General features: G+C 41.8%; 1 pseudogene; it reads right to left on the bottom strand.

Moving 5' to 3' along the window:
• Positions 1-3,569: 3,569 nt before the first annotated feature.
• LOC134386901 (fasciculation and elongation protein zeta-1-like) lies at positions 3,570-13,823 on the bottom strand (annotated as a pseudogene).
• Between the last annotated feature and the right edge of the window lie 989 nt (positions 13,824-14,812).

Raw genomic sequence — 14,812 nt, 5'->3', positions numbered from 1 at the left:
TCCCCTTCACCTGACTCTACTGAACAAAATGGCTGCTGGGACCAACACACAGGCAAGGCCTGGAGCTGTCCACACGAGCACAGGCTCTGCCAGGATATCCAAAGAGGAGGACTGGTGTAGGGCATTGTATCCTTTATGTTAGGTAGGAGGGAGGAATAGTAGTAGGGAGGCTCAGACTTTGGGAGGAGCACTGGTGTGTGCACGTGTGCACCTCAGAGGGCAACCTGGGTCTTCCTGACTGGAGGAACTGAGATGCCTCAGTAGAGGATGGGGAACATCCTGGTTGGTAGAATGCTGGCCCATAGATGCAGTCTGCGGGCCTTCTAGCAACTGTGGGGTTGCTATTGCATGAGGGTCCATGCCCCCTCTCAAGGTATACAGACCAGGGGTAGGCAAAGTAAATAAATGGAAGGAAGAAAAGAAGGAAATCCAGCAATCAAGAGAAGGAAGCCAACACCTGTAACAGGTGTACACTCCATGGGAGAGCAGAGATTTCCCATGTTGTGCTCATTGCTGTATTCTCAGCACCTGGATTGGGGCCCAGCAAATGTCTCTGAATGAATGGATGGGCATGTGGCTCCTAATGAACGTGTGCTACCAGAGGAAATACAACTTCATCCACAAAGACCAAAATAAAAAGACAACACAATGTTTTGTTTTGGGGAACTAAAATAAAAATTTGTTCTGTAGGTCAAGATGGTGGAATAGATGGTCCCCAGTGTCACTCTCTCCCACGAATCAACCAATTTACAACTATAAAAAAGCACCAACAGCCAAGCTGGGGCCACTAGAGCTCAGGAGAAGAGGAGGAGAGACCTATAGAGCACATGAAGGTGGGAGAAGCCACGATGAGAGAAAGAAAAAACTGCTCTGGCTGTTTCCAGGCTGGAGCTGCTGAGCACATGGAGCAGGAGCTGGCAAAAGCTGTAGCTGTGCCCTTTGTATGAAGTTGCTTGGAGGCCGCAGGGGAAAAGAGGGCCTTGGTGGCCCCACTAGTAGGGTTCCCGTGGGCCCACATAGGAGTGAGGAGCCAGAACAACTGAAAAAAAGGAGCCACTCAGAGGCTGGTGAGTCATCACAAGGGACCGGAGCACGACCCATCCCATGGGAAGTGTTTGGAACACAGACAGTGGCCAGGTGAAAACGGGGGCACAGCAAAGACAGTTGATCTGCCCCCAATCAGCATAGGACCACTCAGAGGAGACTGGTCAGGAATGTAGAATTGCATGGGGTGCAGATTGATGAAAAGACTCAGGCCCAGAGCAGTTTCTACACAAACCAGGTGTACAAATTTCTCTAGACCTGGAAGTTTCCATAAAGTCAACCATTAAAACCTGAGCTGCACATCCGGGAAATGCAAATCAAAACCACACTGAGATACCATCTAACCCCAGTTAGGATGGCTAAAATCCAAAAGACTCTGAACGATAAATCCTGGCGAGGTTGCGGAGAAAAAGGAACTCTCATACATTGTTGGTGGGACTGCAAAATGGTGCAGCCTCTATGGAAAATGGTATGGAGGTTCTTCAAACAATTGCAGATAGATCTACCATACGACCCAGCTATCCCACTGTTGGGAATATACCCAGAGGAATGGAAATCATCAAGTCAAAGGTATACCTGTTCCCCAATGTTCATCGCAGCACTCTTTACAATAGCCAAGAGTTGGAACCAGCCCAAATGTCCATCATCAGATGAGTGGATATGGAAAATGTGGTACATCTACACAATGGAATATACTACTCAGCTATAAAAACGAATGAAATACTGCCATTTGCAACAACATGGATGGACCTTGAGAGAATTATATTAAGTGAAACAAATCAGGCACAGAAAGAGAAATACCACATGTTCTCACTTATTGGTGGGAGCGAAAAATTAATATATAAATTCACACACACACACACACACACACACACACACACACACAAAACGGGGGGGGGGAAGAAGATATAACAACCACAATTACTTGAAGTTGATACGACAAGCAAACAGAAAGGACATTGTTGGGGGGGAGGGAGAAAGGAGGGAGGTTTTGGTGATGGGGAGCAATAATCAGCCAAAATGTATATTGACAAAATGAAATTTAAAAAAAACAAAAAACAAAAAAAACCTGAGCTGCACAAAAAGCATTACCTAGGGAATCAGCAGCAAAGCAGCAAGTTAGCTCAACCACACAGCTCAAGTACTGGTCCCCACAGGAAGTTCCCCCATTTTAGAAGTAAGCAAAGGACAACAAATTAGTTCCAGTGCAGAGTTTAAGTGGTGGGAACAGCAAATAATCCAACAAAGAGCTGGAAAAAAAACAAAGTACCCACAACCAGAGACAAAGTTTGATATTAACTAGTAAAGGTCTCATTTCACCAAAGAACACCTATAACACCTAGAAGGACTGGAAGTCCCCCGGGCTACCAAGCCAGAAAGTGGGGAAGGCTGGGGGCCTCAGCATGACCCCTGACACCTGCAACCAGTCCCGAGGGTGGGGGCTGAGGGCCTCAGCCACACAACCCTGACATGCGCAACCACCCCAGTAACCACCACTGAGCCACCGCAGGAAGTGCCCTAGGTTCTGCCCTAGCCAGAGTGGTGGGGGGCTGAGGGCCTTCATCATGCCTCCCTGACACATGCAACCAGTCCAATGACAACCACCAAGCAGCCATGGGAGGTGCCCCTGGCTCTCCCAAGCCAGGGCGGTGGGCTCGGTCCCCCCTGCACCGTGAGCAACCAGCCCAGTGATGACCACTGAGCCTCAGCAAGAAGGGCCTCAGGTTCCCAAGCTGAGGTGGTGGGGGGTGAGGGTTTTTGCCACACCCTCTGACATCTGCACCCAGCCCATCAATGACCAAGCCACTGCTGGAAGCCCCCTGGTCTCCCCTGTGGGAATGAGGGGGGTGCCACAGGCCTCAATCCCGCCCCTCCTCCTTCCTCCTTCTTCCTTCCCATTTCCTTCTTTCCCCTTTCCCCCTCCCTCTCAACTGCTCTGCAACATCATAGAATGTAAAAACATTTTTTTAATTAATAAAAAAATAGGGGCCGGCCCACAGCTAACTTGGGATCCCAAGTGTGCTCCCTGGACTTTGGACTGAGCCTCTGAAACTGTGAGCAGTAAATTTTGTTTTCTTTATAAATCACCCAGTTCTGTGTATTTGTTATAAGCAACAGAAACAGACTAATACAATGTCCGTGCATGTACTATATTCTTTCCCCATCCAATTAAGAAGTACTGATTGAACACAGGAACTGAACCAGACATACATTGTCCCAGTCACTATGGAACTTAGTTTCTATTTTTTTTTTTTAATTAAATGAAGGTTTATTTCAAAATTAGTCTTAGAGTGTAAGCTGTTTTTGAGGGCTGGAGCCAGACTACATAATGAGCAGTGAAAATGTCTGCCTTCCCCCGACACAGGTGGAGAGAAGGCCGTGTCACCAGCCCTCCCCCCCGCATCATGCATCCAGTGATTGATCACTAGCACCAGAAGCCAACAACAAAGGACCAAATGCATCTGCTCATGTTTAATCCAGGTTAAGTTATACACATTTAAATACCTGTCAGAGGTTACGTGCTATCATGCAGTCCCTGTGATTGAGTGACTCTTGCTCAGTGACCTCCCACAGCAAGGCTGTTCCAAAGGGCAGTTAGGAGAGAGCCCTTTTAGAATGTAGTCTATTAGCAAAGTAGGCACCTTCTCATTATCCCCCTTCATGGCAAAGAGAATGTTTGTCAGCATCTGCAAGTCTTCCACTGAGGGAGGAGAGGCTTTCTTCCTGTAAGGGATGACTGTGTTCAATTCTGCTTGTCAGTTCCTGAGGAGCCAAAGGTCTGGCAGATGCCACTTTTCAGAGTGTTGGCGATGCCTTCCATGCTGAAGTGCTTGAGAGGCACCTGGTTTCCCTTCTATATTCAGCTGCTCTGTTGGCTCAGCCCCTTCTCTTTCCTCCTCTTTTTCATAAGTTCCCGCAGCTCCTTCGGCTTGTTCTGAACCTCAATAAGCACTGCAATGAAGGAGTTATTCGCTTCCTTCTCAAAATCCAGCTAGTCCCGGCAGGCCATCTGTTGCACCAGCCCCTCCAAGAAGTCACGGTTGGCACCTTCCACCTGGTCCAGCAGCTTGGTCAGCACAGACCCAAACATGTCCCTCACCCCTTCATAGGACAAGTTGCTGTCAAAGGTTTGTCAGGGCGTGCATTGTAGAGGATTCTTAAAGCAAATGTACTTCATAGGGCCTGTTTTCAAAAGCCTTGCAGTTTCAAGACTCTAGACCAATTGGAATTGGCAGATATCTACAGAACATTCCATCCAACAACCTCAGAATATTCATTCTTCTCATCAGCACATGGATCATTCTCCAGGATAGATCACATATTAGGTCACAAATCAAGTCTCAATAAATTCAAAAAAATTGGAATTATCCCATGTATCTTCTCAGACCACAATGGATTAAAACTAGAAATTAATAACAAACAAAACTCTGGAAACTATACAAACACATGGAAATTAAACAGCATTCTACTTAATGACATATGGGTCCAAGAAGAAATCAAGCAGGAAATCAAAAAGTTTATTGAAACTAATGAAAACAATGATACATCATACCAAAACCTGTGGGATACTGCAAAAGCAATATTGAGGGGAAAATTTATTGCATTAAATGCTCACTTCAGAAGAATGGAAAGATGGCAAGTGAACAACCTAACACTTCACCTTAAAGAACTAGAAAAACAAGAACAATCCAATCCTAAAGTTAGCAGACGGAAAGAAATCATTAAGATCAGAGCAGAACTGAATGAAATTGAAAACCAAAAAACAATTCAAAAGATCAACGAATCAAAAAGTTGGTTTTTTGAAAAGATAAATAAAATTGACAAACCATTAGCATGGCTAACAAAAAAAAGAAGAGAGAAGACTCAAATAACAAAAATTAGAAATGAAAAAGGCGATATGACAACTGATTCATCTGAAATACAAGGAATCATTCGAGACTACTATAAACAACTATACGCCAACAAATTTGAAAATCTGGAGGAAATGGATAAATTTCTGGACACACACAAGCTCCCAAAACTGAACCGTGAAGACGTAGAAAGTTTGAACAGACCAATAACAATAAAGGAGATTGAAGCTGTTATCAGAAGGCTCCCAACAAAGAAAAGCCCAGGACCAGATGGATTCACAGCAGAATTTTACCAAACATTCAAAGAGGAATTGACACCGATTCTTTACAAACTATTCCAAAAGATTGAAACGGACGCAAATCTCCCAAACTCATTCTATGAAGCAAACATCATCCTGATACCAAAACCAGGTAAAGATATAACCAAAAAAGAAAACTACAGGCCGATATCCTTGATGAATATAGATGCAAAAATCCTCACTAAAATACTAGCAAACAGAATACAGCAACACATACGAAAAATTATTCATCACGATCAAGTGGGATTCATCCCAGGGATGCAAGGTTGGTTCAACATACGCAAATCAATAAATGTGATACACCATATTAATAAACTCAAACACAAGGACCATATGATCATCTCTATAGATGCTGAAAAAGCATTTGATAAAGTTCAGCACACATTCATGACAAAGACCCTCTATAAGTTAGGTATAGAGGGAAAGTATCTCAACATAATTAAAGCCATATATGACAAACCCACTGCCAATATCATCCTGAATGGGGAAAAGCTGAAAGCTTTTCCTTTAAGAACAGGCACTAGACAAGGATGCCCACTCTCACCACTCCTATTCAACATAGTGTTGGAAGTACTAGCCAGAGCAATCAGAGAAGAGAAGGAAATAAAGGGCATCCAGATTGGAAAAGATGTAGTCAAACTGTCCCTGTTTGCAGATGACATGATCCTATATATCGAACAGCCTAAAACCTCTACAAAAAAACTCTTGGAATTGATCAATGATTTCAGCACAGTAGCAGGATACAAAATCAACACACAAAAATCAGTAGCATTTCTTTTCTCCAATAGTGAACATGCAGAAGGAGAAATCAAGAAAGCCTGCCCATTTACAATAGCCACCAAAAAAATAAAATACTTAGGAATTGAGTTAACCAAGGAGGTGAAAAATCTCTATAATGAGAACTACAAACCACTGCTGAGAGAAATTAGAGAGGATACAAGAAGATGGAAAGATATCCCATGCTCTTGGATTGGAAGAATCAACATAGTGAAAATGTCCATACTACCCAAAGTGATATACAAATTCAATGCAATCCCCATCAAAATTCCAAAGACATTTTTCTCAGAAATGGAAAAAACTATCCAGACATTTATATGGAACAATAAAAGACCACGCATAGCCAAAGCAATGCTCAGCCAAAAAAATAAAGCTGGAGGCATAACACTACCTGACTTTAAGCTATACTACAAAGCTATAATAACCAAAACAGTATGGTACTGGCATAAAAACAGACACACTGACCAATGGAATAGAATAGAGAATCCAGAAATCAACCCACACACTTACTGCCATCTGATCTTTGACAAAGGCACCAAGCCTATTCACTGGGGAAGGGACTGCCTCTTCAGCAAGTGGTGCTGGGATAACTGGATATCGATATGCAGGAGAATGAAACTAGATCCATACCTCTCACCGTATATTAAAATCAACTCAAAATGGATTAAGGATTTAAATATACACCCTGAGACAATAAAACTTCTTAAAGAAAACATAGGAGAAACACTTCAGGAAATAGGACTGGGCACAGACTTCATGAATACGACCCCAAAAGCACGGGCAACCAAAGGAAAAATAAACAAATGGGATTATATCAAACTAAAAAGCTTCTGCACAGCAAAAGAAACAATTAAAAGAGTTAAAAGACAACCAACAGAGTGGGAGAAAATATTTGCAAAATATACATCTGACAAAGGATTAATATCCAGAATATATGAGGAACTCAAACAACTTTACAAGAAGAAAACAAGCAACCCAATTAAAAAATGGGCAAAAGAGCTAAGTAGGCATTTCTCTAAGGAAGATATCCAAATGGCCAACAGACATATGAAAAAATGCTCAACATCACTCAGCATCCGGGAAATGCAAATCAAAACCACATTGAGATACCATCTAACCCCAGTTAGGATGGCTAAAATCCAAAAGACTATGAACGATAAATGCTGGCGAGGCTGCGGAGAAAAAGGAACTCTCATACATTGTTGGTGGGACTGCAAAATGGTGCAGCCTCTATGGAAAATGGTATGGAGGTTCCTTAAACAATTGCAAATAGATCTACCATACGACCCAGCCATCCCACTGTTGGGAATATACCCAGAGGAATGGAAATCATCAAGTCGAAGGTATACCTGTTCCCCAATGTTCATCGCAGCACTCTTTACAATAGCCAAGAGTTGGAACCAGCCCAAATGCCCATCATCAGATGAGTGGATACGGAAAATGTGGTACATCTACACAATGGAATACTACTCAGCTATAAAAACGAATGAAATACTGCCATTTGCAACAACATGGATGGACCTTGAGAGAATTATATTAAGTGAAACAAGTCAGGCACAGAAAGAGAAATACCACATGTTCTCACTTATTGGAGGGAGCTAAAAATTAATATATAAATTCACACACACACATACACACACACACACACATACCGGGGGGGGGGGGAAGAAGATATAACAACCACAATTATTTGAAGTTGATACAACAAGCAAACAGAAAGGACATTGTTGGGGGGGAGGGGGGGAGGGAGAAGGGAGGGAGGTTTTGGTGATGGGGAGCAATAATCAGCTACAATGTATATCGACAAAATAAAATTAAAAAAAAAATAAAAAAAATAAAAAAATAAAAATAAAAATAAAAATATATAAAAAAAAAAAAAAAAAAAAAAAAGCCTTGCAGTTTCAAATATTGACCTTGCAGAGGAGAGGAAATTTTCCTCAGGCTATAAAGTCTCTGGTGTAAGATAAAGATTTGTGGCATAGCAAGGTTGCTGGCTCAAAGACAGACTAGTCACTGATTAATGTGTAAAGATACTGGAAAATTGCTGGAGAGAAGGAATGTTTGCTAAGATCAAGCTTTTGTTAATAGATCACTTAATTGTCTAAGGGAATGTTATCTGACTTGTTTTACTGAAAGTTACCAGCCTATATTGTTAAACTATAACCCCACCTATGTCTTCCTGTAACTTCCTGGTCTGGAAAATAAATGCAGGAAGAGAACCCTGATTTGGGGCTAATTTCCCAAGGAAGGGATGCCTCTTGCTTGAGGGTTCTGGCAGGAGATTAACCACTTCAGGGTCTCTCACTGCTCGGAAGAGATGGGCTTTGAGTAATCCTTTGCATCTCCATCACCCAGGGGAAGTGGGGTGACAAATCCATGGGGGGCAAAGCAACAAAATGGTGCCCCTTGTGAGGACGTTCTCCAGGGATCAGAGACTGACCTGCCAAGCACTGGAGACGAATAGGACATCCAATTCATCCTGGCAAGGGAGTCCCTAGTAAGGGAGATGCATCCCAGTAAGGGAATCACAGGTGGCTTTTGATTAGTGACTGCACGCCTGCAGCAGGTCAAAGTTAGGTCTTTTCAACCCTGAAGATATTTTTTCCTTCTCTTTACTCTTAAAATATGGATAATTCGTTAAGGAAAGGGGAGACTGAACATACATACAACTCCAATGTCTCTTTAAAGCAGCAGGCTGTAAGTAACTGAATGGCAACTTGTAAAACTGTTAGTGAATATTAGACAACTATGTCCTTGATACCTCAAGGAAGGGAGCCTTAACATAAAAATTTGGGAACAAATTGGTCACGGGTTAATTATGCAATGGGTCTCATTAAGGCTTCCCACCTAGCTACTAGGAATCTATGTCAAGTCGCTCTGAGACCTATCCAAGACCTTAACAAAAAACTAAGAAATGTTTATGTCACCAAAAAAGGATAAAACTTAATCTTTGCCAGTGACTAAGAAAACTTTAAATTGGACAATCTAAAGTAAAAGAAGTTAATATTTCTTTAAAGTGTTGGTATTGTTTGAGCATGTTTTTCTTTCTTATCTGCACGATGCTTCTCTCCTCTCTTAAAAGCAGTGGTTCTTTTCTTAACTGCATGTGCTACTCTTTTTCTCTGAAGACTCTGGAGTTTTATGAAGAAAAGCAGCCATGGCGCCAACCAGATCCCTTTTGGGTCTACTGCTCTTCTCCTAAAAACCTCAAGAGTCAAATGGTTTCATGTCTGATTGTTGGCTCAGCTCTTGAGCTCAGTAAGCCGTTTGAGAAACAAAAACTAACCTAAAATTTACCTGTTTAACTAGATGGTCTCAAATTTTCTGGCGTCTTAAACAGACTTCTAAATTCTCTTCTAGTCTCATCTATGTATTTCTTCACAAAATCCTATGGTAGAATTCTATGCAATTTTCTTAAAAGGAAGAAAATCTTCTCTGCATCTTCTTGAAAAGGTTTGCATACTTTGCTTTACAATGTAAATTTGTTATCTTGCTTTCTTTAAGGCAGGGCGAGGCCTCACCAATAAGTCTTTTTGGAAAAACACAATATAATCCTGACTGTCCTTTTTACTAGTGAGCTTTTTATTACATCTTGAACAAAACCTATAAGATCCTTGTTTGTTCTTGTTGTTTACATCTGCATATATGCGTGTGAAAGCTGTATGTTATGTCTATATGTGTCTGTTTGTGTAATCCTGTTATGTGCAAGGTACCAAATTGGCTTATAATTAATGCGTGCTCCTTAAATAAATAAGTATGCTTTTCAAGTTCACGTGACTTAAATCTTCCAAAGTTTTAATAAATATATTTTCAAAATTTGATTCAAACCTTTTACCTAAATTTGTCTCTAGGTCAATATGCCTCCTTGTTATCTCAGCTCTGCCTCCTGGCCATGCTGGGAGAAACAATATCTTTTATGTATATACCACCCTCTGTCTTAAGCTCCACATGACTCCAAATGCCACATGGAAACCCAGGATCTGAGATGGCTAATGAAAAGAAATCTATGCCAAATGTCACGTAGGCCCTAGTTAGCATTTACTGAGAAGGGTATAGATCTGTACACCAAGTTTTTGGCTGGGAAACCATAAATATGTATTTGGTAAATATAGCTAAAACTCAAACTGGGCTTTGTGTAATTTGCTCTGATAAATGGACGCCTATTTATTAACCTGAATGTATAAAAATGTTCTTATCAGCACACATCATTGCCTGGGTTTACTAACCAAACAGGATTACTAGAAGTCTTTTCACTTGACTGCTGTTAATACAAAATTGTAAAAGGTTTTCTTTGACCCTTAGATAACTGGTTTAAAAAACTTATTTCATGATAAGTTCCTGGTGCTCCCTGCCTTTAAAACCCTTTGTCACTTTGGCTTTATTTTTTGTAGTAATTTGTGATCTTATTCAACTAAATGTTTTAAGCCTTTTGTTACTTGACAAAACTTTCCAAAACTAAAAGCCCAACCTTTTTGGTTTAGAATAACTTTGACAAATTCCAAGGGCCCTGGAATTTCTCAAAGGATATATGAAAGATGTATCAAAACTAATTGGCTTATTTAATAAATTAGACTATATGGGAAAGCATTGTGAGTACTAAAGGTGTTATGGATATCTGTTCCGAAATCTTGTAAGGTTCTTAAACATCTGTGTCTTGATATAAATGCTACCGGTTATAATCCTGGTTTAATTATAATTTTAAAATGTTATGTTTTCAAATATTTCATGAAAAAACTCTGATAGGTACAGTTTCCGACCAACTTTGAGTTCATAGCTTTAAACTAAAGTTCCAAAATTCTAATGAAAAAACTGATGGGTTTGTGAAATTGTTCACTAAGTTCAAAACAACAAAAGTTAATTGGTAAATTAATTTAAAAGAATTATGGGTTTCTACAATTTTCTTATTTTAAAACACTGCTGATGTTTTGTTTTCCAAACATAAGAAAACTCTCTCTCTCTCTTAAGTTATCTATAACTAACAACAGTTTGGTAAAATGTCATTTAAAACAGAAGCAAAAGTATTTGTTTTCTCCCTATTTGATCCCCCCCAAATTTAATAACTTTAAGTATCCTTATAATTATTATGGCAATGTGGCTATTTTTATAAGTTCAATGAAAATTAACTCTCTCTCTCTTTATAACAGGATATAATTTAGAACTTTGGATATAAGATAGCATGTCTCATTTCCAAGTGGCTGATCTCTCTTTCATGTTGCTGAAATTTGGCCTAACTGCTGCTTCATCCTGCTGTTCATCTTTCTCCCTGACATGGGACAGACAGGTCTTCACCTGGAAAACAGCAATCCCAGCAGTGTGGGACTTATACAAAGAAAAGTAAGACCTTTTCAATCAAGATATTGATCATCAATGCTTTTATGAGGTATGCCTTGATCATAAAGGGGGAAATAACATCTTCTCTACAAAAGCAGTTCTCTAAATTTTCTTGGCCTTAAAGAGGACGTTTGTAACTTGGATGAGACATCCTGTTCTTAAACAAAAGACTTGTGATTGATCAAAAATTTTACAAAAGACTAGATGCTCTTAAAGCAGTAATGTCCTGGACATTTTAACATTAACAAACTCTCTGGACTCAGAATGAACTATTATATGGAGCAGAATCCTTTTCCAGAGTTTCAACAATTGGTAATTACACCCAATCCACAGCACCTGGAGTGATGCTGCTTCAGCCGCCCTGAGAGATGATGACATCATCAGTCCTCACCAGAAGTAAATTAAAAGGACTTGCCATGCTAAATGAAACCAACTTTGCTTTAAATGCTTTTGTCTTAACTGTGCCAACCTGATCTATAGCTTTTGCTTTTTCTTTTAAATAAATAAAATGGGGGGAGATGTAGAGGATTCTTAAAGCAAATGTACTTCACAGGGCCTGGTTTTCCAAAGCCTTACAGTTTCAAATATTGACCTTGCAGAGGACAGGAAATTTTCCTCAGGCTATAAAGTCTCTGGTGTAAGATAAAGATCTGTGACACAGCAAGGTTGCTGGTTCAAGGACAGACTAGTTACTGATTGATATGTGTAGATATGGAAAATTGCTGGAGGGAGAAAGAATGTTTGCTAGATCAAGCTTTTGGTGGTGGATCATTTAATTGTCTAATGGAATGTCATCTGGCTTGTTTCACTGAAAGTTACCAGCCTATATTGTTAAACTATAATCCCACCTATGTTCTCTTCCTGTAACTTCCTGGTCTGGAAAATAAATGCAGGAAGAGAACCCCAATTTGGGGTTAATTTCCCAAGGAAGGGATGCCTCTCGCTGGAGGGTTCCGGGGAAGTTCACCACTTCAGGGCTTCTCACTGCTCAGAAGAGATGGGCTTTGAATAATCCATTGTGGCTCCGTCACCCAGGGGAAGTGGGGTGACAAATCCATGGGGGGCAAAGCAAGACTGCATCTCCTGCAGAAGGACCGAGGCTGCCTGGGGGGAGGTCTCTCCTCCATCCTCTTCTGCCAGAACCTCCTCTTCCTCCTGAGGGTCTGGGAGTTCTGCACCATTTCCTCAGTCTCCTCAATTACCTGAACTGCTGTGAGCACAGGCTTCTCACTGATACCTGGATCATTTTCACTCTTCTCATTGAACTCTTCTTTCTTCCCATGGGCCTCAGTGTCAGACCTGTTGCCATTCAGAGCCTCAATGTTTGGGTCTCTCCAGTCTTCTGAGAGTGAAGGGATGTAATCATCTGCCAGAGTATCTCAAACTGCCTCATCCTGAAGGGCCTCCTCCTCCTCCTGGGTCTGTAACTGGTTCTTCACGGGAGCTAGGTTTTTGGTCTTGGCCTTGTAGTTCCGAAAGCAGACACCGAGCTTCTCATCAATTCATTCACAAGGTCCCCCATGGACTTGAAGCTGACTATTTCAGAAGAAAAATTCTCAAGCTTCAAGAGGGAGGGGACCTCTAGATGGTGGGGAGATAAGCCATAGAAACACAGTGGCTTCTCCTCCCAGTCCTCCAAGCAGCAGGGACAAAGTTCCTCAAACTCTTCATCTAAAATCACCAGTGGGGCCTCTATTCTAGCACAGCAATAGAACAATGGCAGCTTTCAGGACTCCTTTACAGTTTTGGAGGCTGGGAAGTCCATACTCCAGGGACACATCTGGTGAAGGTCTTCCTTGGTGGTGGCTTCAGCAACACTGGGTGTCACATTGTGAGATGGTAGATGCAGAGAAAGAGAGTAGAACTTAATTTCTAAACTAAACTTTAGAAAGGACTTCCCTACTATGGTAAGAGACATCAGCCACTCTTTCCTTCCTATCTGTTACATCTCAGGAGACCTGTTCCATTGCTACCAGGATTCAATAGGTGGTACCAAACCTGAAGTGGTAGACTGTATTATTGTCCCCAGTTCTTCTCCCTCCCTGAATCCATATACTTTACCACATGGCAGTTCCTCCCATTTGGGGTAGAGAATATTTCCCCACACCACTGATGTTGGCCTTTGCCATGTGACTTACTTTGGCCAGTGGAATGTGGGTGGAAGTCACATGGTACAAATCCTGAGCCCAAAATCATGTGTTTCTGCTCACCTCTCTGTGACTTCTGCCACATCCATGCAAAGAACATGTACTGGTTGGCCCCTGGTCCCAGAAGAATGAGAGAACTGTAGAGCAGAGCCCACTCCAGCCTCCCACAGCCCAGTGCACAGGTGCAGCTGGCTGATCTGTAAGCCTGTGAACATGACACTAAATGCTTCCTACTGTAGGCTGTGGAATTCCAGCGTGGTTTGTTGTGCAGCGATATCTAAGGAAATGCACTTGACGATGTGCTGCAGCTCCCCCAGATCCAGCCTGGGTACCACGAAGACAAAATCTGTATTCCACCAAGAACCAGTCAGCATTCCTTCAGCCTTCCCACCCCTCACCTGGGGCTGCTTTTAGTGATCTCTTTAACAAAACGGCTGTTTGGATCTCATGTGAATCCTCTATGTCAACACAGTGAACCCAGGATCAGTCAGTGAAAATGACAACAGGTCACCCCACACTCTCTGCAGTTTGATTCCTTTGTCCCTTAACAGGAGAATATGATGTCATGTCATCAATGCTAAGAAGAAATACCTTTTTGAAGGAATCTGGTATTTAAAAAAAAAAAGCATGGGGTAAAGCAGGACTTGGAGTTCTTTACATTTATTTTCTAGTTAATACTGCTTTATTGGATGCTGATTTTATTTTTGATTACAGGATATGGGTGCCACTTTTTTCTTTTTTAGATCTTAGGGCCTTTAAAATTCATAATCTGGCCTTGAATGAATTAATTTTTTTTTTTTTTTTTGCCCTGCAATCCCTTTGTTTTCCCCACAGCCCTTCCAAGTTCATACTTGGCCTTTGTGCCACAGGAAAGGGAGGCCACAGTAGAAATACAAAGAGAAACAAAATTATCAGAATGTTTTTTGACTTTAAAGTTCAAGGTTTTGGCATAAGCCCTGGTGTGGAGGAGCACTGCCTAGCCTTCCCGCCAAGGGGAGAAAAGTCTTCCTCTGGACTGGAGAGAGTGGGAGGCAGAGGGATCCTAAGAGCCAGACTCTGGGATGGGCTCTTGCCGCCTGTGGCTGAACCCTGGCGGGGAGGAAATAGACTCCAAGGTAAGTGCAAGTCACTGACAGATCACTCAGGTGTGTGCCTCGCTGTTGTAGGAGGGGCCCGGGAAAGCAGCGCAGGTCCAGAGATGCCCACCCCAGCTTGGAGCACAGCAGTGGGTGCAGAGGCCGTGTATATCTGGGGCAGGGCCCGAGGTGGCCTGTGTTTCCTGTGACTCCACAGTGACATGACCAAGAAGCCAAATCTTTCTGTGTCCATGAAAAGGACATGGGAGTTGGCTGAAAAACAGATC

The sequence above is a fragment of the Cynocephalus volans genome, chromosome 1 (genome assembly GCF_027409185.1).
Source record: "Cynocephalus volans isolate mCynVol1 chromosome 1, mCynVol1.pri, whole genome shotgun sequence".
Lineage (NCBI taxonomy): Eukaryota > Metazoa > Chordata > Mammalia > Dermoptera > Cynocephalidae > Cynocephalus > Cynocephalus volans.
This window is presented reverse-complemented; position numbering and strand designations above follow the sequence as displayed.